Source organism: Anolis carolinensis, chromosome 6 (genome assembly GCF_035594765.1).
Source record: "Anolis carolinensis isolate JA03-04 chromosome 6, rAnoCar3.1.pri, whole genome shotgun sequence".
Classification (NCBI taxonomy): Eukaryota; Metazoa; Chordata; class Lepidosauria; order Squamata; family Dactyloidae; genus Anolis; species Anolis carolinensis.
The window spans coordinates 99,806,146-99,830,283 of NC_085846.1; the positions used below are offsets into that span (position 1 = coordinate 99,806,146).

The 24,138-nt window shown below is 39.3% G+C and overlaps 1 protein-coding gene and 1 long non-coding RNA gene across 2 annotated transcripts in view; one reads left to right on the forward strand and one right to left on the reverse strand.

The window, feature by feature from the left end:
• Positions 1-1,566: 1,566 nt before the first annotated feature.
• LOC134292563 (uncharacterized) lies at positions 1,567-20,177 on the reverse strand. Its single transcript, XR_009999803.1, has 3 exons — positions 19,572-20,177; positions 5,239-5,407; positions 1,567-4,214 (listed from the first exon to the last, which is right to left on the reverse strand). It is a non-coding gene; the product is annotated as an uncharacterized LOC134292563 (long non-coding RNA).
• The window catches only part of myo3a (myosin IIIA), a 127,093-nt gene continuing 121,278 nt past the window's right edge, over positions 18,324-24,138 (forward strand). The window contains exon 1 of the mRNA XM_062957879.1: positions 18,324-18,435. The gene's annotated coding sequence lies outside the window, so the exon portion shown is untranslated. The remainder of the gene's footprint in view (positions 18,436-24,138) is intronic.

The following is a 24,138-nucleotide window of genomic DNA, read 5'->3' on the forward strand; positions in this document are numbered from 1 at the left end:
GTCATGTAAAACTTTCTCAGGTGGAAAGGGATCACAAGTAGAAAAAATGTAAGAAGTCCTGCATTAACACAGCAGGGTGGAGAGGGCAGACTCTTGACCTTCCCGGTAGGTCAGGTAAAATCAAATTGCTGCAGTCTTTTCTAGTTTGTGTATGCTTACAATTTTACTGTTTTACCATGCTACTGTGTATAATTGTGTTGTATTTTTACCTGCTGATGATGTGTGTTACGTTGGTATTTTATTTTGTCCTATTGTAATTACCAGGGCTTGGCCCCATGTTAGCTGCCCTGAGTCCCTTCAGGGAGATGAAGGCTGGGTACAAAATAAAGTTATTATTATTATTATGCTTCCTCATTAATAGGTTTAGCCATCTGATGTTGTTTCACCAAGATTTGTCTGTGCTTACTTGGAATCATTCACCTTATGACTGCTTAGATGTAGAAGTAAAGCAGATGATACAAAAGTAATTTTGTGACCATCAATTCAACATTCTATATACCTAGAGATTGGAGTTTTTGATGTGGAAACTAGAAGGTCAGCCAGTATGTCAAATACTTGGCTTCCTTTGTAGCTTTTTGCCAAATTCAGCTGGACATCATCTAATTCTCTTTATTTTATTGTGCCTTGCAGAGAAAAGGTCAAATATTTTATATTTGGCTTGGCAACCTTTATCAGCAAAGTGGCCTTGCTTATTTTTACCAGGTGCCCCTTGTATATTTATTGTCCATTTACAGGAATGTTTATGTGTTAGTCCAATGTGCTTGATATACAGGTTGAAATTTTGTCTTGGAGCAGTTCCCTTTTTTTGGCAGGCTAGTGTCATGGAAGAACATTTTTTACTTGTAAATTATTAAAATAGAAAAGTTAGAAACTTTTTCAAGATTGCAGCAGTTTATATGCTACACTACCTGCCTCAAAATGGATTGAATTCCAAACCTAAAATCAATAGAACTTTCAATGAGCCTACTTTTTAGAAGACATTTATAGCTTCTCCAGGGCGATTTTATGGACAAAGACAAGCAGAAGAGATCTATACAGTCATGCTGGAGGACCCAGAGGTTTCCAATAAAGATGTTGTCTCAGGTTTTGTACAGCATGGCCTACTGTACATATTACAGATGATCATATGTGCAATATTGATCTGGTTCAATGCATGTAAGAAGTGCCCAAGTTAAATTTACATTTAGCCCTTTTACTCCAATTGCTGACCAGGCATATTTTGTGAATACCATGTAAGTTATCAAACTTGAGTTTTTAACTTATTAAAGTCTATATCAGTAGATTGTCTTGTATATTTCAGCTCTTTTCTGGAGCTAGAATCCTGTCTGTATGCCACTTTTAAGTATTTATTTATTTATTTATTACATGCATTTCTACCCTGCCCTTCTCCCCGAGGGGACTCAGAGCGGCTTACATTCTGCCACAAGGGCCAGCAACAAATATACTATAAAACAAAACAATTAAAACATGATAAAATATATAAAAATTAAAACGCTGCAAGGCAGCGATGTTGCACCATCCTCAGTCATTCAATACTGCTACAATTACAGATTTGGGACCCGATTACATCAGCCCATGAGCTTATTCGCTGAATGCCTGGGCGCAGAGCCAAGTTTTTAGTTTTCTTCTAAATCCCAGGAGGGATGGGGTTTGCCGGATATCGCTGGGGAGGGAGTTCCACAGCCGAGGAGCCACCACCGAGAAGGCCCTGTCCCTCATCCCCACCAGCCGCGCCTGCGAGGCAGGTGGGATCGAGAGCAGGGCCTCCCCGGAAGATCTTAAGGTTCTAATGGGCTCATAGGAGGAGATACGTTCGGATAGATAGGCAGGACCAGAACCGTTTAGGGCTTTGTAGCAAACAGGCAGAGGCCAACTAATGGAGAATTCCTCGGGTAATACTATAAGGTATAAATGAGAGTAGGAACAAAAATTGAGAAATTGTTTTTTGAACTACTGCTTCCACAATCTTCCAATTATTATGGTCTGAAACAGTCCATCTTTATTTGGATTTGATCCTTGAAAGGCCGGTATGAGCACAAAAACACAATGTGTGGCATTATGGAACATCAGTCATGTTCATTCAAGTGGCCACCCATATTTTTAGCTATTTCCCACATGTTTAAATAACTATTTTAACACTGAATAGAAGCAGATGGCAATGCTGAACCAATACATTTAAACATTTATTCTTTTATACTAAGTTGTTCCTTTTCTGGGCTCAATTACACATCTAGTGGAGGAGCATCATCTCTGTCCAACCATGAAAAAGTGAGAGTCAGAATACTAAATTAGGGCTTCATGATTTTGGAGTTAGATTGATCACTATGTTAAATACAGAATAGACTAGAACCCTGGCTATAATGTTATTCTGAGAGTGCTTCTGTATGTAGAGTTGACTTATTTTTATCTAGAGTTCATTTGAACAATCATTGCTCTGTCGGAATGGTGTGGGTAATAAATCCTTTATTTTCAGATGAGCAACATTTTAATATATCGATGCACTGAATACTAGCATGTTTCTTATGCTCTGAGAATGACCTTTGCAAAGGTTTTAGACTACAACTCCCGCAATCACTGACCATGGATGACTGAGGCTAGTGGGAATTAGGAAATATACATATATCTCATCTATCAGAGGAGTCCCCTGTGGTGCAGCGAATTAAACCACTGAGCTGCTGAACTTGCTGATCGAAAGGCAGATGATTTGAATCTGGGGAACGGAGTGAGCTCCTGCTGTCAGCCCCAGCTTCTGCTGATCTAGCAGTTCGAAAACATGCAAATGTGAGTAGATCAATAGATACCGCTCCGGCAGGAAGGTAACGGCTCTTCATAAAGTCATGCTGGCATAGCTCTTTGTCTTAGAAATGGGGATGAGCACCAACCCCCAGAGCCAGACACGGCTAGACTTAATGTAAGGGGAAAACCTTTACCTTTATCACCTATCAGATATTAAGTTGTCTGCCCTTATTTCAAGTTACTGTTAATTACAGTTGTATATATTAGAAAGAGGGTGGAAGAACAAGTTTGATGTGTGGTTTCTTCAGCATCTTCAGGATCAGGGAGTAACAATCAGTTAATAATCAAGCTCTCAAATGTCCAACAAATGAAGCAGAAGACAGATTCCACTTTACACAAAGGAGTTGTTGAAGTTGACCTCATTTTTCTTACCTGTAAAGATTTGAACAGCTCCCTTTGTAAATAGTTGCCATAAACCTGCCAAAAATTCCTCCCTGTAAATTTATTGCCATTTTGGAAAGCAGTTGTCATCCTGCCATTTTGGCACAGCTTTGCATTGTCATATATATATACATACATACATACATACATACATACATACATACATATATATGAATGACAGACATAGTTTCCACTGAAATCAGCATCTTTCATTTTTCCATCTATATACTGTAATAGGAAAAGCTTTCCATTTCCAGCCCTTGAAAAGGGGAAATTCCTTATAATAAGGAACAAGTTTCTGGCTCTCAAATAAGGCGTTTCTCCTTAGTAAGAGACACCTGGCAACCTTATTTCTATTCGAATCTCCCCTCAAAACTTTTTGCTTACATTTTTATTTTGATTCAGATTGTGAAGTAGGTGCTCCCTTAAAAATAAAGGGTTCCCATGATTTGAAATGACAGTGAAAGTGTGAAACAAACCTTCAAAAACATTGTCCAGACTATGAAATCTAGCAAAGCACATTAGTGTTTGAGATGGTAAAGGTGGTCCATGTGCCAATTTTCAGCCACAAATTTTTCAATCACCCAGCAGGGAAAATTAGTCTCCCTGTGTAATCAGCGTTTCTCCATGGCAAAGGGAAAGGGCAAAGGAACAAATGCATCCAGATCAAACAAAGAAAAGAAATCACAGCTGTCTAGACTATAAACCCCAGTAAATACCAGCAGCAATGGCATCGCTCTCCCAGAAAGATTGCAGAGCTGCTGTCTGCAGGAAAACAGAAGACATCTGGCAAGAATAAATATTGCTTCTCATCTGTTAAAGAGGAAAATATCTCTAGATCCACTGAGCTCTTCGATGGAAAAGGAATATATTTCATAAATGGAAATAGCCCAAAGTCTGGTGGCTAGTTACATCAGTTTAATCACAATTGTCTCTTATAGGGGGGGGGGGGGGGGAAGCAAAAGAGAGATCCCGTTGATATTCTAGTCACGATGTCTCAGCAGCTTATTTTGGAGTTCATTCGGAGGAGGTAATGACTAGGAAAATGACAAAGAAAACTGTTACTGACCATTAGTGAGCAATCACTCTGTCATATTATCAAGATAATTTAGATAAATGTGGTGCGGGAGGGGGGCAGCTGTCTCCAAGGGAAACTGGTTGTGATATTTCAGACAGCGGCAGTAGCTTCAAAGATCTTGACGTTGTGTATAAGAGGGATTCTGCAGATGCTGACTGACTCTTTTCTAATCTGTCTGATGGAAGTATTACTCAGTCTTAGCCACCCGAGAAGGCAAAATGCAACTTGAATACAGCTGGTCCTCCATATTCATGGATTCAGCTATCCACAACTGGAAAATATTTATTTTGATTTTGCCATTTTATATAAGGGGTGCCATTTTACTTTGGACTGTATATAATGGGGCTTGAGCATCCATGGATTTTGGTATCAATTGTAGGTGGAGGGTTCCTGGAACCAAAACCTCGTGGATATGAATGGTCTACTGTAAAAGCAGCATGGATTTGGATTTAGAGAATTGTTCACAGGAGAAGGCATTTCAACATATTTCCAGTTCTGTTAGTAGCGCATGCACATTGACACACACACACTTGTGACACAACAAAAGTTCCCCATGAAGGTGCAAAATTGGGGGCACATTTACATCTAGAAGCACTGGGTGTATACAGGCTACCATGTATCAACTCCTTTAACTGGCAGTAATAAAAATGCCTTTAGAGAAATGGAAATGGGTAATTATATAGATTCAGGAATTATTTATAGTAAGACCCTTGTAAATATGGAACCCATGCTTTTACTAAAGTTTGATGATATCTCTGAAAGAATTTGGTAGGTTCTCCAAGTAGTTCTATGATATATGCCCTCCAGAAACTACCAGAGTTGCCTTGGAGGACCTAGAAAATTCCTAGATGTCATCATCATAATGGACAATCACTCATGACCAACGACGATTGTCTTCCAGAGATAGAACCTTGGTGATGAATCCATAAATGACTGTGAAAATCTATTCTGGATCCCCATGGTCTTTTGCAGTGAGGACATACATTTCCAGATGGGTGGTGGTCCTGGTATGGGTTTGCTTGACCTGCTTTCCTCTTGACACGTTTCTTCCTTTTGCCTCTGCTTGCACCTCTTCAAACTCCATAGCACTGTTGGTAACAGCTGACCTCCCTCTCTAACACTCTGTGTCCTTCAGCACAACTCCATGATATGCTGGAAACAGAAGTGAGGTAAATCAATGGTGTTGGGTCATGTCAATGGTCCCACAAACTATGTTCAGCCAGGAATGTGAAACATATTCATGCATATATTTAACTCTTCCATTGAACTGAGAAGAGTTAACTGATTGAGCCTTATCCCACTCTTATTTTTGATCGACTGGACTATGCCTCATCCAACGCCTTCATTTCTTTGCTTTCCAAACTATTATGATCCCATGTGTTACTGCTTTCTACATTCTGATGCACTCCAGATATGTTGGACTAAGATTAAGACTGTGCAATGAGTTAGCCAATTAGCATGTGATCCAGTCATTCTGAGTGGCTATAATAAAAATGAGTTACAAAGAATGGATATCATCTTTAGTGAACTGAGGTTCAGAAAGATTTAGAGTTCCCACATATTTGCACAAGGGAACTGTATTAGATTCTCTATTTCTCTGCCACTACTTGGTTGTAATATCCAGAGGTATGTGGAGATGTTCAGTTCTCAAGACAACTAAAACTCCAAATCTCTCAACTGAATTGAATCAAGATGCAGGTTGAGCATCCCTTACCTGGAAATCCAAAAGCTCCAACATCCAATATTGTCCACATGGATGACTGAAATTGTAACATCTGTGCTTTCTGATAGTTCAGTGTACACACATTTTGTTTCATGAACAAAATTATTTAAATATGTGTATAAACCTACTTTAACGTTACATGTATAAGGTGTATATGAAACATGAATAAATTCTGCATTTAAAATTGGACCCTATCCAAGATATTTCATCATGCAAATATTCCAAAATCCAAATCCAAGACTCTTCTGATACCAAACATTCAAGAAAATGATATTCAATCTGTATGAACACATCTAAATATTGGCACATTAGTTCCTATGCCTTTATATTGCTGTCAGCTCAACGTCTATATATCAGGTAGATAGTTTGACCTTGAGGAACACCAGGTGGATTTACTTTTATAAGAAAACCTGAACTATGTGTGTGTTCTAGCATAGATAATACCAGTCCTCTAAGGGCATCACATATTGCTATGTGGGGAAAAATATGAGTACAAACTCATGTGAATCTGAAGCCACTGTGGAAGTTTTGAACTGATATAGAAGAAGGCTCTAAAGGGAGGAAAGAAAGTAAATGTTCTATTTCTTTGCTTTCTTATTACCTAGGGAAGGCCATTACTCGGTCATAAAGCCTATATTTTGGAGTTGGAAGTTAGTAGTTTCAGTCTTTAGTTTCAGACACGATTAAACTATATTCTTTCATGAACCCCAGTCAGAATAAAATACAAAGATGAATTGATTCAAGGTGAAGCAAGATCCTCCGGTCTTTTGTTTTTAGACCACCACATACTAAATCGACATCTAAAAGAGGACTAAAATGAATTTGTGGGCTTGTTCTTGGGAATAATGATAGATGAAGAATAACAAGCAAAGCTGTAAGAAGACTTGCATGTTTTCAGGCAGATTTTTGCTTATTATTCTTAATCATATTTAGAAATGACATTATCTACATTCCCAGGCAATTGAATAACAGAGAATTATTGGGTTAGTTTGAAATGTTCCATATGGGTTTGTTTTTGTCTCTTAGAATTTAACACTACAGCCTTTAATATCAAAAATAGTGATAGACTAGTCAATCTAACACAACACTAATCCATGCGATGGAGCAAAAATCCTTTGTAAGGCCCCTGGCCACCTTTAGTTGATAACTGATGCATTTTCCTGTGGTGTTCCACCTGTCTTTTATTTTCTTCTTGATCACTGATCATTTGAAAGCAAGGGATTTCAATTTCCCATCCCATTTTCTCCATTTTATGATGTGCAGAGGGGTATGTCTCCTAAAACGGGTAATGGCTCAATGATTGCCATGGCAACAGACTGACGTACTAAATCAAGACTGCAGTTCCTTGGCAGAAATGAGCAAAATTCTAGCTTCGGAATGAAAAGCTTAGAATCCGGCATCGACAGATCTGAATAATACTTTTGAATAATGGCAACCACACACAGATGTCTTCAGCTAATAAACATTTATTAGAGTCTTCTGGAATTCAGAGCAGCATATCTGACTTCAAAGAAGCGTAATGCACCTAAAGCCATTTTCAACAGGGTGGTCCTGATAGTCTGTGCTGAAGCAAAACAACAGTCATGTGGCACCTTTACGACCAACTGATATATTGTACGGTGAGCTTTGGTGAATTGCTATCTAGTCCGTCAGATGGAATGGAATCTTTAGTGCTCCAGACAGACATACCTGACACACATGCTTGGGAAAAAAAATATATGGAAGTGGAACTGGATGCAGAAATATTATTAACGTTGGCCATTAACTAAATGGTGGGTGACACAACATAAACAGCCTAGCAATAAGAAAGGTTGTTGTTAACACATGTGTGATATGAAATAAGCAGGACATGCAGCAAAATGTTGTGGCATGTTGCAACTTGCTTCAGGATTCCAAGCACATCATTTTTCTCAGATAGTGCAGTTCATGCAGGTTTTTTTTTTACCACCACCACCCATTGATGAGCATGTTGTGAGTTAACTAATTCTTGACTTGCTGGTACCCAGGGCCGGTTGAATATATGAGGCTGCTGAAACGGCGGCCTCGGGCGCTGGCCACTAGGGGCGCTGTCGAGGCGTCGACAGCAGCCCGTAGCGCCACAGCAGAGATCGTCCAATTCTCCCTTAGTTCCTGGACGCAGGCGCAGATCGCCAGGGCGATCTGCGGCTGCGTCCAGGAAGTAAGGGAGAATTGGGCGATCTCTGCTGTGTGCCCGTGCACAGCAGAGATCGCCCAATTCGCCCTTACTTCCTGGACGCGGCCGCAGATCGCCCTGGCGTCCAGGAACTAAGGGAGAATTGGGCAATCTCACAACCTCTGGATACCTCACAACCTCTGAGGATGCCTGCCATAGTTGTGGGCGAAACGTCAGGAGAGAATACTTCTGGAACATGGCCACGCAGCCCGAAAGACATACAACAACCCTAAAGGGTAAGTGTTTTCCCCCTGACATGTGGGATGACTGCATGGAGTAGCGTTACCTTCCCACTGGAGCAGTACCTATTGATGCACTCACATTTGCATGTTTTTGAACTTCTGGGTTGGCAGAAGCTGGGGCTAACAGTGAGGGCTCAATCTGGTCCCCCAATTCAAACCTGCTGCGGCCTTTCGGTCCAGAATTTCAGCAGCTCAGCACTTTCACACGCTGTGCCATCAGGGGATATTATTTCCTAAAGGTTGTGAATATACAATATTTCTGATTTTTTTTGTCTGTTAGAGGCAAGTATGAATGCTGCAATTAGGAAAAATGATAAGGATGTAAAGGCCTTGCAGCTTTAAAGCCTGGCTGTTCCCTCCCTGAGTGAATTTTTTGTTGGGAGGTGTTAGCTGGCCCTGATTGTTTCCTGTCTGGAATTCCCCTGTTTTCAGAGTGGTGTTCTATGCGATATGTTATGTGCTTCTGCCGTCTGTGGCCGTGAGAAAACAGAGCATTTACCAGACTTTGATGATGGGAATACTTTGTTGGGAGGTGTTAGCTGGCCCTCTCACAATATATTGAAAACATTGACTACAAAAATGCGTTGGATAATCCAGAACATTGGATAAGCGAGTGTTGGATAAGTGAGACTCCACTGTAATTACTACATAGCATTACTACGCATGGAACTACTTTTTCTGTCAAATTTGTTGTCCAACATGATGTTTTGGTGCTTAATTTGTAAAATCATAACCTATTTTGATGTTTAATAGGCTTTTTCTTAATCTCTCCTTATTATCCAACATATTTGCTTATCCAATGTTCTGCCGGCCTACTTATGTTGGATAAGTGAAACTCTACTGTACATGTTTAATGTTTAATCCCTTGTTTTGGGAGTTGTAGTTGGTGACTGAATGTTTTGTTAATTAATTAATTGAGTAGGGAGTTGTAGTTGCTGGGATTTATAGTTTTAATAATTATATATTATATATACTAGTTGTGCCCGACCACGCTTTGTTGTGGCGAAGTATGGTGGTATGGGAAATAAAGTATTGAGGAATTGGTGGTAGTTAAGGTAAAGGGTAAACGTGTTGTCAAAGGCTTTCATGGCCGGGATCACAGGGTTGTTGTATGTCTTTCGGGCTGTGTGGCCATGTTTCAGAAGTATTCTCTCCTGACATTTCACCCACATCTATGGCAGGCATCCTCAGAGGTTGTGAGGGATACCTCACAATTAGGAAAAATGATAAGGAGGTAATGGCTTTGCAGATTTACAGCCTGGCTGTTTCCTCTCTGAGTGAATTTTTTGTTGGGAGGTGTTAGCTGGCCCTGATTGTTTCCTGTTTGGAATTCCCCTGTTTTCAGAGTGGTGTTCTTTGCGATATGGTATGTACTTCTACCATCTGTGGCCGTGAGAAAACAGAGGATTTACCAGACTTTGATGATGGGAATACTTTGTTGGGAGGTGTTAGCTGGCCCTGATTGATTCATGACTGGATTTACCCTGCTTTGCTACACCCATTACAATGGTCCACGCTGGCGTGGCACTTCTGAAGGACAAGAGTTCACTTCCTGAGAAAGGAAGTGTCTATTCTCCTGGGGCTGCGTTCTCCCAAACAAAACTGATCTGAAGCTAGTCCGAAGTCTGAAAAATCTTCTGAAGAGATATCATGACCAGGAAACCTTTGTGTAGTACTTGTAGACTAGAAATAACAAAAAAATTAAAATTGTTGCAAAGTTTATTAAAATATTTATTTATTAAAATGCAAGATTGGTGTTAATTCTATGTAATGTTACTATATGAACATAATGTTGTTAATAAACTTCTGGTTGTAAGGTAAACTCTTTTATCCATTCTATTCACCTCTACCTTCTACCTTTTATTTCTCGGTGATTGGGTTTTTTTGGGGGGGTGGGGGGGGGCACCAAAATCCTGTTTCGCTTACACTTGAAAAATTCCTTGGGCCGGCCCTGCTGGTACCCTTTTGCTCTCTCTCTTTTTTTTATAAAGATTTGTTCTATTTCTGCAGAGCTTTAGATTTCACCAAGTTGGATGATATCTCTTTTTTGTGCTTAATTGATGCTGGCTATGATTCGCATTTGAAAAATGAGTTCATTAGCAGTATATAGGATGAAAAATGCATCACCAAACAAATTCAAGCAAAGGGATCAGAAAACAAAGAGTGTGTTAAGGATCGTGGTAGCCAGCAGAGTTCCCTGAACTTAAAAGTAAAACAAACAAAGCAGTGCATTGAGTTCTCTTGGCATCTCCCCAGTACTCAGTCACTAATGCTTAGTCTGCAAGGAACGTAATAGCATATTGGTTTGAGGGCTGGAATAGGACTCTAGAAACCATGGTTATAATCCCCACTCAGTCACAGAAACCCACTGATTGACATGTAAATCACAGAGGATTTCAGAGGAAGGCAGAGATAAACCTAGAACAAAACTGGCCAAGAAAACCCCATATGATAGATCTGTTTTAGGGGCATCGTAAATCAGAAATAACTTGAAAGTAGACAATAGCAACAACTAAATTTTTCCTTCAATTTTGTACCTACTTCACTAAGTGTAAGGTGCCTTGAACTCACAGCAGGTTATTTTCAAGATGGCATGCCTGGTGTTGCCTTTAGGATGAATGTGCCTTGTTTGAAGATGTTTGGATCTGGGAAAGGAAAGGAGGAAAATCCGCTCCAATAACACTTCAGAGAATAATTATTTCAATTGCAATAAAATGGAAGTGCTGTAGAGATTTAAATGATTAGGTCAATAAAGTAGTAAGGATTTTGAAAGATTGCGCATTAAATCTCTACGAGCCTTCCAAGAAGCAGCACATTAAAATGAACATCCTGTCATACTGATGGTGCTGCGTTTAAAGACCAATTATATATAAAAAATCAATATCAAACAAGTGTGATGAAATTCCTTGTCCCCAGATGCCAAGCAATGTTAGTTAATTGAAGGGATTTTTGGATTTTTCTAGACTGTGTCTCCTAATGTCAAGGGCTAGAAAATAATAGTATTAGTTCCTCTTTATTAAAATGTATAAGAAATGTTTATTAATTGATAGCAGTGGCTTGAGTACTGGAATGCCTCACTGAAGAGCAGGGTTTCTTCACCATCCAGCTTTCACATTCATGGATAAAAATCATACATATTATGGTCATGAATGATCCTGTCATTGTACGAGGGTTGAATGAAAAGTAATGCTTCCACCTTCGTAACTCCTCAACAGATGGCAGTACTTGTATGCGGCAGGTACTGGCTTGTTCAGTAGACTCTCCTCTACAGTTCCATTTGGCGGGAAGCCTTAGCATTGAACGGTTGTGTTGTTAAAGTGTGAAGTATTGAACCCTGTGCAGACAGTTGGTCAATGTGTCTTAAGCAACGTGCAGTCATTGAATTCTTGACAGCAGAAGGTGTCACCCCAAAGGAGATTCATCAGAAAATGCAAGCTGTTTATGGTGATTGTGTTGATGTGAGTACTCTGTATCGTTGGGTGAGTAAGTTTAAAGATGTTGAGGTGGGAACATCTGACTTGCATGACAAACAAGTTGGACATCCTGTGACAGCAACCACCGAGTTACACAAGCAAAAGGCTGACAGATTGATTCATATCACTCAGAGAGAAATTTCAAGCATAATTGGCATTTTACAAGAACGTGTGGGTCACATTATTGCTTTTCTTGGCTATTGGAAGATCTGTGCACGATGGGTACTGTGAGACGCTGGTTGCGGAAACAGAGTGTCGACTTCTTCATGACAGCTTCAGAAAACTTGTTCATTGTTGGCAGAAATGTATCCAATTGGCTGGTGATTATGTGGAAAAGTGAATAATGGTAGTTAAAGAGCACAATCTAAGGACTATTTCTGCATTTGATTTATTAAAATATTCCCATCCAAACCCAAGTAACCAAGGTGGAGGCATTACTTTTCATTCAACCCTCATATAACTTTATTCTTCTTGTGTGCCTTCAACATTCAAAACACCTACACTATGCTGGCTTCTATATGTACCTTTACACTTTATGATCTTGTCCTTCACAATATGCCATCTTCTAAAAGTATAGGAAATCTTGTGGCTATTTTGATATCCCTATTTTTTGTCCACAGTGCTTCTGGTTTAATTGACTTTAGTCTTGTGAATCTATTTTTACATAGATTTTAAATTATATAACAACAACAACAACAACAACAACTTCATTCTTGTATCCCACTCCATCTTCCTGAGGGAACTCGGGGCAGCTCACATGGCGACTAGGCCCAACAATATACAATAAAATACAGTAAAAAACAATTCCAAACACAACAAGCAATATATCAAAGTATAAAATACAACATCAACAATCTAAAAAACATAGTCAATAATCAAGAGTGACATAGATGGCACCTCAATCTTCAATCTAGATGGCCAGGGATAAGGTTAACATAGTGCAATATATTAGGATTACTAACAGCATGGGACAGGGATAAAGTGCAGAATACAGAAGCTCTTTAGATTATATTTTGGCACTACAGTTTATGTAATGTTCTTTTTAAAATCTTGACTCTAATTTTTGAATTATCTGCTCATGCTCTATGCCAAAATATGCTTCTGATCTTATTGATGGATGGAGTGATTGATCTTATTGATGGATTGAGTGGATGGAGCTTCTTTGTCTTCTGTTTCCAATGTGCAATTTACTAAGGAGTAAATGTGGCAACATAATTCAATATGTTGCAATTGCTTTCGGACTCCCAGTGTCTTAGGGATCCAGCTGTAAAAATAACAACTCTGAAAGAAAAGATGTCAAATTACATTCTCGTGATTACATAACATTACATTCAACATATTAGATTGTTGGTGAAATCAACACACATAAAATGCCTAAAACCACTATTAAATCCTACATTGATAATTAAAAACAAAATCAATAAGCGTGTAATGTTTTTGGCATAAAAGGACGACTGTGCGAGCCATACTAGAGGAATGGAGAGAAATTGGCCAATTTCATTCAGTTTAAGAGGAATTCTAACTATTGATGCAGCATAACAAATGTGGGTTATTTTTAGTGTTTAGGCCTGTTTATAAAACGCTAGAGGCCATAAATGACCCTGTCCTTGCCCCGGAATCAAAGTAGATGCCATCTATTAGCAAGAAAGGGCTCTGAATGTAAAAGTCTCCATACATCGCTGACATTTCTAGGTCTCTTTCCTCCCAACATGTTACCAAAGTAATCATGATGACAAAGAAATCTCTTGTGGATTGAACTCATGTAAGTTGGTACCTGGAGGACATTACTAGCTTTTTTTTTTTAATGAGAAAATGCAATTTGCAAAAAGCCTTTAATGCAAATTGGGCATCACAGCAAAATGATGTACAAATTACAAATTATTGCATTCTTGACCATGGTAATGCATCAGGTCTTGCAGAATAAGTGCCTTGGGCAAAATAATAAATCAATTACTTGGGCATCATTGTTTTTCATGTAAGAGTGCGAGTTTACAATTCTCTTGGTTTTTATGAGCCTACATTATAAAGATACAAGTAGTTTTTAAACTGAATGTTAAGCTATCTATCAGCTACAAGACCTCCAACAGGAAAAGGTTGGAAAATTGAGAGTCTTGCCTTCAAAATGCCTGTTAAACAGGTGCAATGTGGCTGAAACAAATGTACTTGGGCTGCATTCTGCAAATGCCTACCAATGATGTAGTGGATCCAGAACTTACAGGGCCAAAGAACCAGAACCTTTTGAACACAGAATCGTAGGGTTGGAAGGGACCATGAGGACCATCCAATCCAGCCTCCTACCATGCAAAAATACACAATCAAAACATCCTCACAGGTTGCTAATGTAAGTAAGATCCTTGCAACACACCACATTATAACAAATGAGCATCATTTGCATAACGTTTATGTCGAAGTGAGAACAAAAGCAAGATTATTCCCTTGAAACAGCACATTGCCATTTAAAGCACTTGCAATTCCACCTGCTCATATAAACAGTTTCAAGCTTCTATTTACATCAAGGGCTCCTTCGTAATGAAAGAATTCAGTGTTCTTCTGAGACTGTCGAATGGAGAGGTCCAGCTCCTGTTCCACATTTTCTTTTATATCGAATTGTGTTGTGATGCTAAAATAAAATGTACAACATGGCTGCTTCATTGTCTTTGTAAATCTGGAGGTTCCCTAGTTAAAGAAGGACCTGGTTAAATCTCAGTACAGCCGTTCTCTTAAAATTTAGCAGTGAAGGAGAAATGACCCCTTTGATTATTCCAAGCACAAATTCAAAACAATCTCTTAAGATAGTCTTCTCCAGGGTGGCGTCCTCTGGATTTTTGGACTGTGACTCCCATCAGCCCAGCTAGCATAGCCTGTGGATAGTAGCAGTTGGAGGTTGATATATTGGAAAAGATTGCCTAAAGAATCCAGCTGGCCCATCTAGTGTACAATGAGTATTACAAAGCATAGCACAGCATAAACATGTGGTTTCTTTCAGTAGGTGAAGTCCAAATGCAGTTTACTTCAAATGCTTAAGTTAGGTTCTAATCCTGAAGGATGGAACAGTATTTCTTCACAGCTACAAAATACCCTTTCTGGTAAATATTTCTTAGCAGGCCTGTAGCGAAGGGGGGTGGGGTTAGGGGTTCACCCCCCCCCCCGAAATTTTTCAGATTAAAAAAAAAACCTGGTTTACTCATGAATTTTAACTGGTTAACCAAATCCCCATGCTAAGTCTATGAGACGTCAAACATTAAGAATCCCTCCAGGCACTATCTCAAGCAGATATTGACAGGTCTGAACCTGGGGGGCGGGTGGGTCAGGGGTTCAACCCCCCCCCCTGAAATTTTCAAAACCCCTCCCGAATTTTTTTTCTGGCTACGGCCCTGCTTCTTAGTACTCCTCACCTTTCTGCAAAACATCCCCCCCCCATGTTCCACATACAGAAATGAACTAGAAAGGCAAAGGGTTCTCCAAGGTGGTGAACTTTGGCACCCAAATAGATGGTGCAGCCCCTTGGACAGCTCTTTCAGTGTTAAGAGTGAAATCCTGAATTGATTCCTCATCCCACTTACAGCTGAATTTTTCTTTAACACTGATAACAGAACAGTATTCCCCCACCAGTAGATATAGTTAGTTATGGGGATTTAGGATGGGTTGTGTGTTGTACCTTGTTCTGTTCTCCAACCAGAAGTAGTGCCCATGACATTCGGAAAGAAATAACCAGAGTGCTGGTGCTGAGCATCAACTGCTACTTGAGGTAGATGCCACCTTGCTTACTTGAACAGTAATGGAGCTGGTGTTTCCATACAGACTACAAAGGCGTTCTCACCTCCATGGCTAAAAAGGAAATCAGGCTACCTGCCTCTTGGCAGTTTTGCTATAGTGCGTTAGCCAAAGATATCTTGCTACAGACATTAGATGGACTGGCGATTGAAACCTAATTTCATCAGTGGCAAGAGGAGTGGGTCTCCATCTCAGTCAGTGAACTAACTCACTGGTGACAGACAGGTTGCATGGCACAAGCATCTATGATAAAGCAGAACAGCCCCCTCAAGCAAATGCCACATAAGGAAACCATCTCACTTTGTATTGTTCTAAGACTAATCCTGTTGAGATGGTTGCAAGTGACGCTCCCTTCTTCTGCAGTCATTATGGAAACAAACCAGCCTGGTGAAACAGGGATGAAGTGGTTCAACTCTCTCTGGACAGCCTACGTATTCGCCATCATGGTCACAGGGAGAGTTGTTAAATGCAAGGATGAATTAGGAGTATTCCAGTTGCGGAATCTAAAAAAAACTACCTATTTATTACAACTCCTAGTACCCCCAGGCAACAAGTTTCAAAAAAATAACTTGCACAAGGTTGATCAAAGGTTGATCATTTGATCAAAGCAGTTTTCAGTTCTGTACTGGACTTCCTATTACAGTTTCAAATTTCGTAACACATGAATTCTACTGTGCTCTTGTGATGCTTCTTTTTGAGCACAGTATATTTCTCTAAGTTATGGGTGGGCTACATTGATAAAGAAACAGGAAATCATTATTGTGAGGCCTTCAGATTTGTCTTCTGGTTTTATGTCTCTTATCAGTGATAAATGATTCCTAGGGTCTTGTTGTCTGACTATTTTATTTCTTCATTTTTCACATTTTACGATGCAGACAGCCTGGCGTGATAAAGTTTGTCAAAGTCAACAATCTTTGAGGCCTGTTTCACTGGCATCAACATATTTTCTTTCTCACTTTCTCATTTGCTCTCTTTCTAGTTTTGTCCTGTTGCTGCATTCTCATGAATACAAAGTCCAGAGTGTTGTTTGTTTGTTCGTTTATAGTTATCTGGGATGAAAGTAACAGTTCTGATTTCTGGTTTCTTTTCAACTGTGCCTTCAAATACACAAAGGATGAGTAAGAACTCTGTTCCTTCAATTATTAAATATAATAACTGACCAAAATGTACAAGTTCCTTCATAAACATTACAGTAGGGGCTTAAGGAATGCATGATATGGGAGAAAGCTAAACAGACATGTTCATCCATCCCTTAACAGATTAAATTGTGGGACCAGCTTTACCATTTGGCAGAGGGAGAGAGGCATCTCAAGAATTGATATAAAGTGTTTTCAAATGATTGGTATGCTCAAGAGAACTGTCATACAGTACTTTCAAAGAATACGATAGAGAATTCTCAGTCCCTCATCAAACTACACATCCCAGGCTACCACAGGATCAAGCCAAGACTGCACTATAGTTGTGCATTGAAGATTTATCTTAGATATATAGGATGTATCTTAAATGTATCTCAGCATAGCTGGTGGCCAAGAAACTAGATCATTTTTTTTCGTGTCAGGAGCGACTTGAGAAACTAAAAGTTGTTTCTTGCATGAGACAATTGGCTGTCTGCAAGGACGTTGCCCAGGGGATGCCTGGATGTTTTGATGTTTTTACCATCCTTGTAGGAGGCTTTTCACATGTCCCCGCACGGAGCTGGAGCTGATAGAGGGAGCTCATCCCCAGTTTGGATTCGAACTGGAAACCTTCAAGTCAGCAACCCAACCTTCAAGTCAGCAGTCTTGCTGGCACAAGGCTTTAACCCACTACACCATCGGGGGCTCCTACTAGATCAATAAGAACAGTAGACCTGTATTCTAGCTCTGTCAAAGCTTTCTCTCCTAATAAAATTCTCTCATAATAAAATGTACAATTCAATACATTTTATTTATTCAATACATATTATTATTTATGATAGAATAATTTATCAAAATTTATAGAATGCTCACCAACTTTTTATAAAATGTTCACCAACATTTCAAAAGTCAAAGAAAACATTCCAGAATATTTGGAGATTTCCCAGTAAGTCATGTGAAGTTGTCCATGTTTGAACAACCATAATGATGCCAGAAATACACAATACTTTCTTAAGTAGTGTGTTTGTTTACTTTGGTTTTTTTGTTTTAAAATATGCTGACCCACACAAAGTTTTCTGAAGTTTGTGGTTTGCATGAACCATCATATTCATCCTTCTGATGATATACTTCCCAAGGTTTGTAGGTATTTAAATGTCTTTAACGGTGACTCTAAGAAATGGAGCATGTGTGCAAACAGATATGCACACAAAGGAAAATGGATAGGGGCACTGTAGCTCCATGCACATGGATTATGCTCACATACCGCCATTTAGCTTTGTAAAACCACCGTGGGAAAATTCCTGCAGACTCTCATGCACCTACCCTAGGTTACTTTTCTTAAATTGAAAAGATTTTCTTCGTGTCAGGAGCAACCTGAGTTGCTTCTGGGGTGAGAGAATTGGCCGTCTGCAAGGACGTTGCCCAGGGGACGCCCGGATGTTTTGATGTTTTTACCATCCTTGTGGGAGGCTTCTCTCATGTCCAAATTGAAAGGATAAAACCAGACTTGGAACCTGTGTTTCTTTTAATCATGTTTGGCTGGTTTAGAGAATGCAACTATTCTTCTCTAAAGTAGCTTGGCTCATGTAAAATGTTCACTTTCTAATCTTCCTGCATTGCTGTTGGGGGACTAACATACCGGTAACCTTTCCTACAACAGTAAGTATGACTAAACCTTTTCACTGTCACTACTTTTGCTCTGTAGATCCCCTTTAACTCTACTCCACAGAACACTAAAGTACAACAGAGTGAGGGTTAAGATGGGAATGTATAGGTAAACCTTTAGGTGATTTGCAATGGACTGGCACTCAAAGTTGTAACAATAGCAAATACAATTACAGCCAGCCAACCTCCATAGGCATTGCTTTGTGCTAATTGCTTGCTTATCTTTAACCTTCAGTGTTCTTCATCTTGGATGAAGTAAACTTCTGTCCAGCCTTTGAGTTTTATTGATCAGAATTATGAGTTTGTTTTTAATTGCAGAAGCAAATTCTTCCCATGTGTGGTTTATTGGGTAAGAAAAGTTAGTGATTCCACCCCTTAAGCCACCGTTTTGCACCCGGTTTCAGTTGATAGAATTCTTACAAAAAATTATAAAAGCACATCCTATCAGGCCTAAATCATCCCATCCCTGAATTATTATTGTAATACGTTACAGTGTTTTGATGGTAATTAGATGTTTTCTTCTTCTTGTTGTTGTGTGCCTTCAACTCATTTCCAATTCATGGAGATCCTAAGTTGAACTTCTCACAGATATTTCTGGGGCTGAGAGTGCATGGGTTTCTGTGACCGAGCAGGAAATCAAACCATTCTCCAGTTGTAATCCAAATTAGACTATATTGGCTCTAACTAGTCTGGTAGCTAGGGAATAATGTTTTTATAATCAGGGAATAATATTAATCTAGAATCAATCTGGTAATGTTTTGTTGTAGACCAAAGAAACTACATTCAGTTCCTTGGGTATATGTTTGGTTTTCTGACTGGGTTGTACTATTAAGAAGTTCTTGTTAGCTGCTATGGAGAGCCTGAGACACTGAAATGGTCAGTATAAATATTTTGCATATGATAAAAATTGAGAGCCGGATCTAGAAGTGTCAGATTTATGCGGATGTTCAGCATAAGAAATGGGCCATTTCTTTCAATACAGAATTAAAGAATCACCAGCAGAGTAATTATTATTTCTGCCGAGGAACCTAACGCTTCCTTTGAATGCTCTCTGGACAGTCGAAGTGCTATGGACTGGAAAAGCACAAAAGGATTTTGCAAAAGGAAGAAAAGAACTAAGAGACTCTTACCCAGTAGTTCTTCTTTCTTCTTGCCCTGTTCATCCAGGTCCACATGTTGTAGTTATTGGTTTTCCCGTCTAAAAAGGTTTGGGAGCTCAAAGGTAACCCAAGGAAAGTTGATGTAATTAGTCTATGGTTGCAGTTACTCTCTGGTCTGTGTCCAATATTGGGAACACAAGAGTTTTCACTAGGAGACGCTCCTAGTAGTTGGATTTTTCAGTTTCCTTTATGAAAGGTTGAACCCATTAAGCAAAAAACCTTTAGACTGGTCTGCTGATTTCAAAGATATGTTTTGCAATGGACTTGGGAAGAAATGAAGTGAAATGAAATGTTGATAAAGTTCTTTGGCAGGATTGCCCCCTACTGGGCCAAATTTACCATGGCCAGAAAAATTGAACTCTCAAGGGCTGCTTCTTTCATTGAAATGTTTTGTATTTGTACTTAGTTGTACTCAATGTGATATTTATATCTGTGAAGGCCCATTTACAGCTATCCTCTGAGAAACTATTGTTGGAGGAATTTATACAAGAAGTATATAATATGTATATTCCAGTAAGATTTTCCATCAAAAGGGATAAAGAAGGAAGAGGAGAAGGGATATATCAACTCCTTCTGATGCAGTATCATGTGATATTAAATCCTCAAGTTTAAAACATAGTAGTGGAAATGGGACAAAATGTAATAGGATTCAGAAAGTTGCTCAAAACATACAGGACTTTTAGATCCTTGCAGTGGTTTGTTAACATTGATGTGTGAAACCATAGTTTCCAAGTCAAGGCAAGTAATAGTTTCACTATATTCTGTGATGGTCAGATCTCATCTGAAGTATGGCATTCAATTCTGGGTGGCTTGTTTTAAGAGTATTATAGATCAAAGAAGGCAGAAGAAGGTTCTATCTGTTTAGTTGATCATTGGGCTTTTTTCATGTCAGGAGTGACTTGAGAAACCGCAGAAGCAATTATTGGGCTTAGAAATGTTTATTAAGTATCATTCTTCCTGAGGTTTACAACCCCAATGCTTCAGTGCTCTTATCTGTATTTTATGGTGCCCGAAGCTGGTGTTTTCTGCCAAAATGTCTGATATTTTGCATTTTTATGAACTTCAATAAAATATTTAGAATACATATTTATATGAAACGATGTGTATTTTTATATTTTTATGTAGTTTTTGAAAATAGAATACACAGTTTGGCAATCATGATCTTTTTGGTTTTGCAATGCATTGTTTATAGCATCTCTTTTTCCTTGCAATCAGATCTAGAAGGGGATTGATCCCATGTTGACTTTCTCAATTGCCCAGACCCAAATACAAAACTTTCACTCTTCTAAGCGTGATGGGAATCATTTAGGCACCAATAGCTCACCATCCCCCCTCCCCCAGCTTCACAACTTTTCCATTATCTGTCATCATCTGTGTTTTCAATTGTCAGTCTGCTGTTTGTGATAACTGTCTCCACTGGCCTTTTGCCTGCTAGCTGTTAAGAGATTAGGGGGTCTTTCTCTCAGATGATCACAACCCCCCTGCTACTCACACCATTTGTAAATCAGTGGAGCAAGAAATTAAACAGACATACCAGAAGCTCCAGTACTGGAATACCAATAGCATGAATAGCACAGTATACATTTCCTGGTTGTTTGCATTTTTGGAATGAACGGAGTCTACATTTTTCAAAGAAGAAACTTTAGCCTATTCTGTTCCAATTCACATTGTATATACACTATGTCAAATGTAAAGATATTCTATGAGCTTCTGGTCTAAAAAGGTAACCAGGCTCAGAGCATGCGTAATATGATAACATATATCTATTCAAGGTATTGAAGATTTTGGGTTTTTTATTTAAATCAGAAATTGTTCAGTATACACAGTACATGATGAATTCTCTACAGCTTAGGTTTAAGTATTTATAACATGCCTCAGTCCATCAATTCAATTTTTGCAAGCATTGTCTTCCAAAGTAAGGGAACTTTACCAGCCAATGAACCCAAGATAACACTCACTATTTTCACCTATACAGAATAATAGGAAGTGGTGGCTGTTGCGAAATTTACAGAAGGCAGTGTTGTTGTTGTGTACTTTCAAGTCTGATTTATGGGAACCCTAAGGCGAACCTAACCCAGGGTTTTCTGGGACTGAGAATGTGTGGCTCTCTGGTACTAAAATTGACACCATTCAGATTGCATGATGCCACTTTCTGAATCAATATTAGAAGCATTTGTCACAAGATTTTATGCTTGAATACCTAGATTTATGGAACAATCACCCTCACTGCCAACAATCATGAACTGCCACATGTGCAATAATCCCAAGTGTATTAATGAAATAATAGCCCTCTAAATGCCTGTTAAAATGGTTCATTAATTATGTCATTCATTCTCGTGTGACAAAGCTCACAGATTCCATTGGCCCTGAGGGGCGTGAACCAGAAATAAACATGAATTTCAGTGCATTTTGGATAAGGAGAGATTTTAATGTGCAACATTCAGTTTAATTTCTTCCTGTGAAGCACTCCCCGATGCATAGATAGGCCACAGCCAAGTGTACTACAGGCCTACATTTCCAGAGGCAACTGCTATTGAGTATTTTAAAGTCCGCGAGGTGCACACCGATTGGGAGACTGCTATGCAGGTAAAGACAGTACAGCAATTAAAAAAAAACCAAACTAAAAAAGAAATCTACATTCAACTCATGCATTTATCGCTGTGCTAGTGATTATGAATATGAAAACAATATTAGTTTTGAATCTGACTTTGACATACCAATATGAGAGTAAACCCATTGAAATTAATGGAATCCCATGTATCTTAATGGGTGTATCGTAAGTATGACCATGAGTAGCTCTTGTATCAATGGGGCAATCAAACCTGCTCATTACTATCCAAGATGTCAAATGGATTTTGGAAAATGCATCTTTTTTAGCATCTTAGTTCCTATAAAGCTAAGATTAACACAATGAGAAGACTGACAGAGTCACGGATGTGGCTCAAGGCTCCGTTGCATTACACCATTATAGCATTTGTAGATTGGCAGTGCATGGGAGAATTCTAAATGCTCCTCCCAAAACTGCAAATTTCAGTATTTCCTAAGAACATACGAAAATCCAAAACCCACAAAATAATGGTTCTCTTATTGGCAAACCAAAATGCAGAAAACTCATTGTGCAAACTTTTGATATTTCACTGGCTTCTTCATCAGACCAGATTTCAACATCTTGCATGATGCATTGTCCACAATTTAGTTGACCAGTATTAGTGATCACACTTTTGTGGATCTTGATTTTGCTCCCCCTTCCTAAAGAGCCCCTGCCATGGAGAAAATTGCTGTCCAAAAAGGTGGCAGTGCCCTTGATGCGTAGCTTTGGCACCTTGGAAGACAGGCATAAGTATCCCTCTTCAGCCTCTCACAATGCCTGGCCCTCAAGACTCCTCAGAGCCATTGGCATCACTAGGTTTAGTGTCACCCAGAACATTAACTCATGGTGTCACTTTCTCCCATAACAGACCATACCAAATCCTTCCTTACTAATATTTTTGCAGTAACATTACTTGTAATTCATTATTCAATAAATTGGCTTATAACACATGCAGATGAAACCACATGATCTGAAGCATCACTGTAATTGAATAAAAATGACAGTTCTGACTCGAGCATGTACGTATTAGAAAGTATAAAAAATAAATTAGCATAGAATTTAAATCTTGCATGTTGTATATAGGAGCCCTCGGTGGCGCAGCGGATTAAACTGCTGAGCTGCTGAACTTGCTGACCGAAAGGTTGGTGGTTTGAATCAAGGGAGTGGGGGTGAGCTCCTGCTGTTAGCCCCAGCTTCTGCCAACCTAGAAGTTCGAAAACATGCAAGTGTGAGTGGATCAATGGGTATTGCTCCAACGGGAAGGTAACAACACTCCATGCAGTCATGCCGGCCACATGACCTTGGAGATGTCTATGGACAACATCTGCTCTTCAGCTTAGAAATGGAGATGAGCACCAATTCCCAGAGTCAGACATTACTAGACTTAATGTCAGGGGGAAACCTTTGCCTTTTTTACATATTGATAGAGTACTTGTAAATTGGACTTGTAAAAATGTAGTTATGACTAACTACCGGGATATTTTTATGTACAATTCTTCTCAAACACTAGCTCAAAACTGTACAGGCAAGTTAGTGCCACCCCCTCTGATGGTGCCCTTTTATCTCACACACACACACTCACCACACTCACTTAGTGACACCACTGTTCAGAGATGTAATTGGGATTTGGCTGGCTCTGTTGAAAGGAACGTCAGCCAGTTCTGAACCTGGCATATCTTTTCACACATGGCAAACAATGGTGTAGTAAGGTAGAATGTGAAAAGGGTGTGCCAGCAAGATGGGAAGAATAAAGGGAGGTGAACAGCTGAAATAGGAGGTGTATGAATGAAACAAGCAAGGAGAGAGGAGCGTAAGAGATCTAGGACTGTTAGTAATCAAGTTCTCTCTTCATGAATAAGGAATGTTTGGCTTATTCATTACTGTGAAACTGAGAAGTTGCCAGGCATTCGATGTAGCATACAAAGACTTGCCAGTGTACTTACCTGT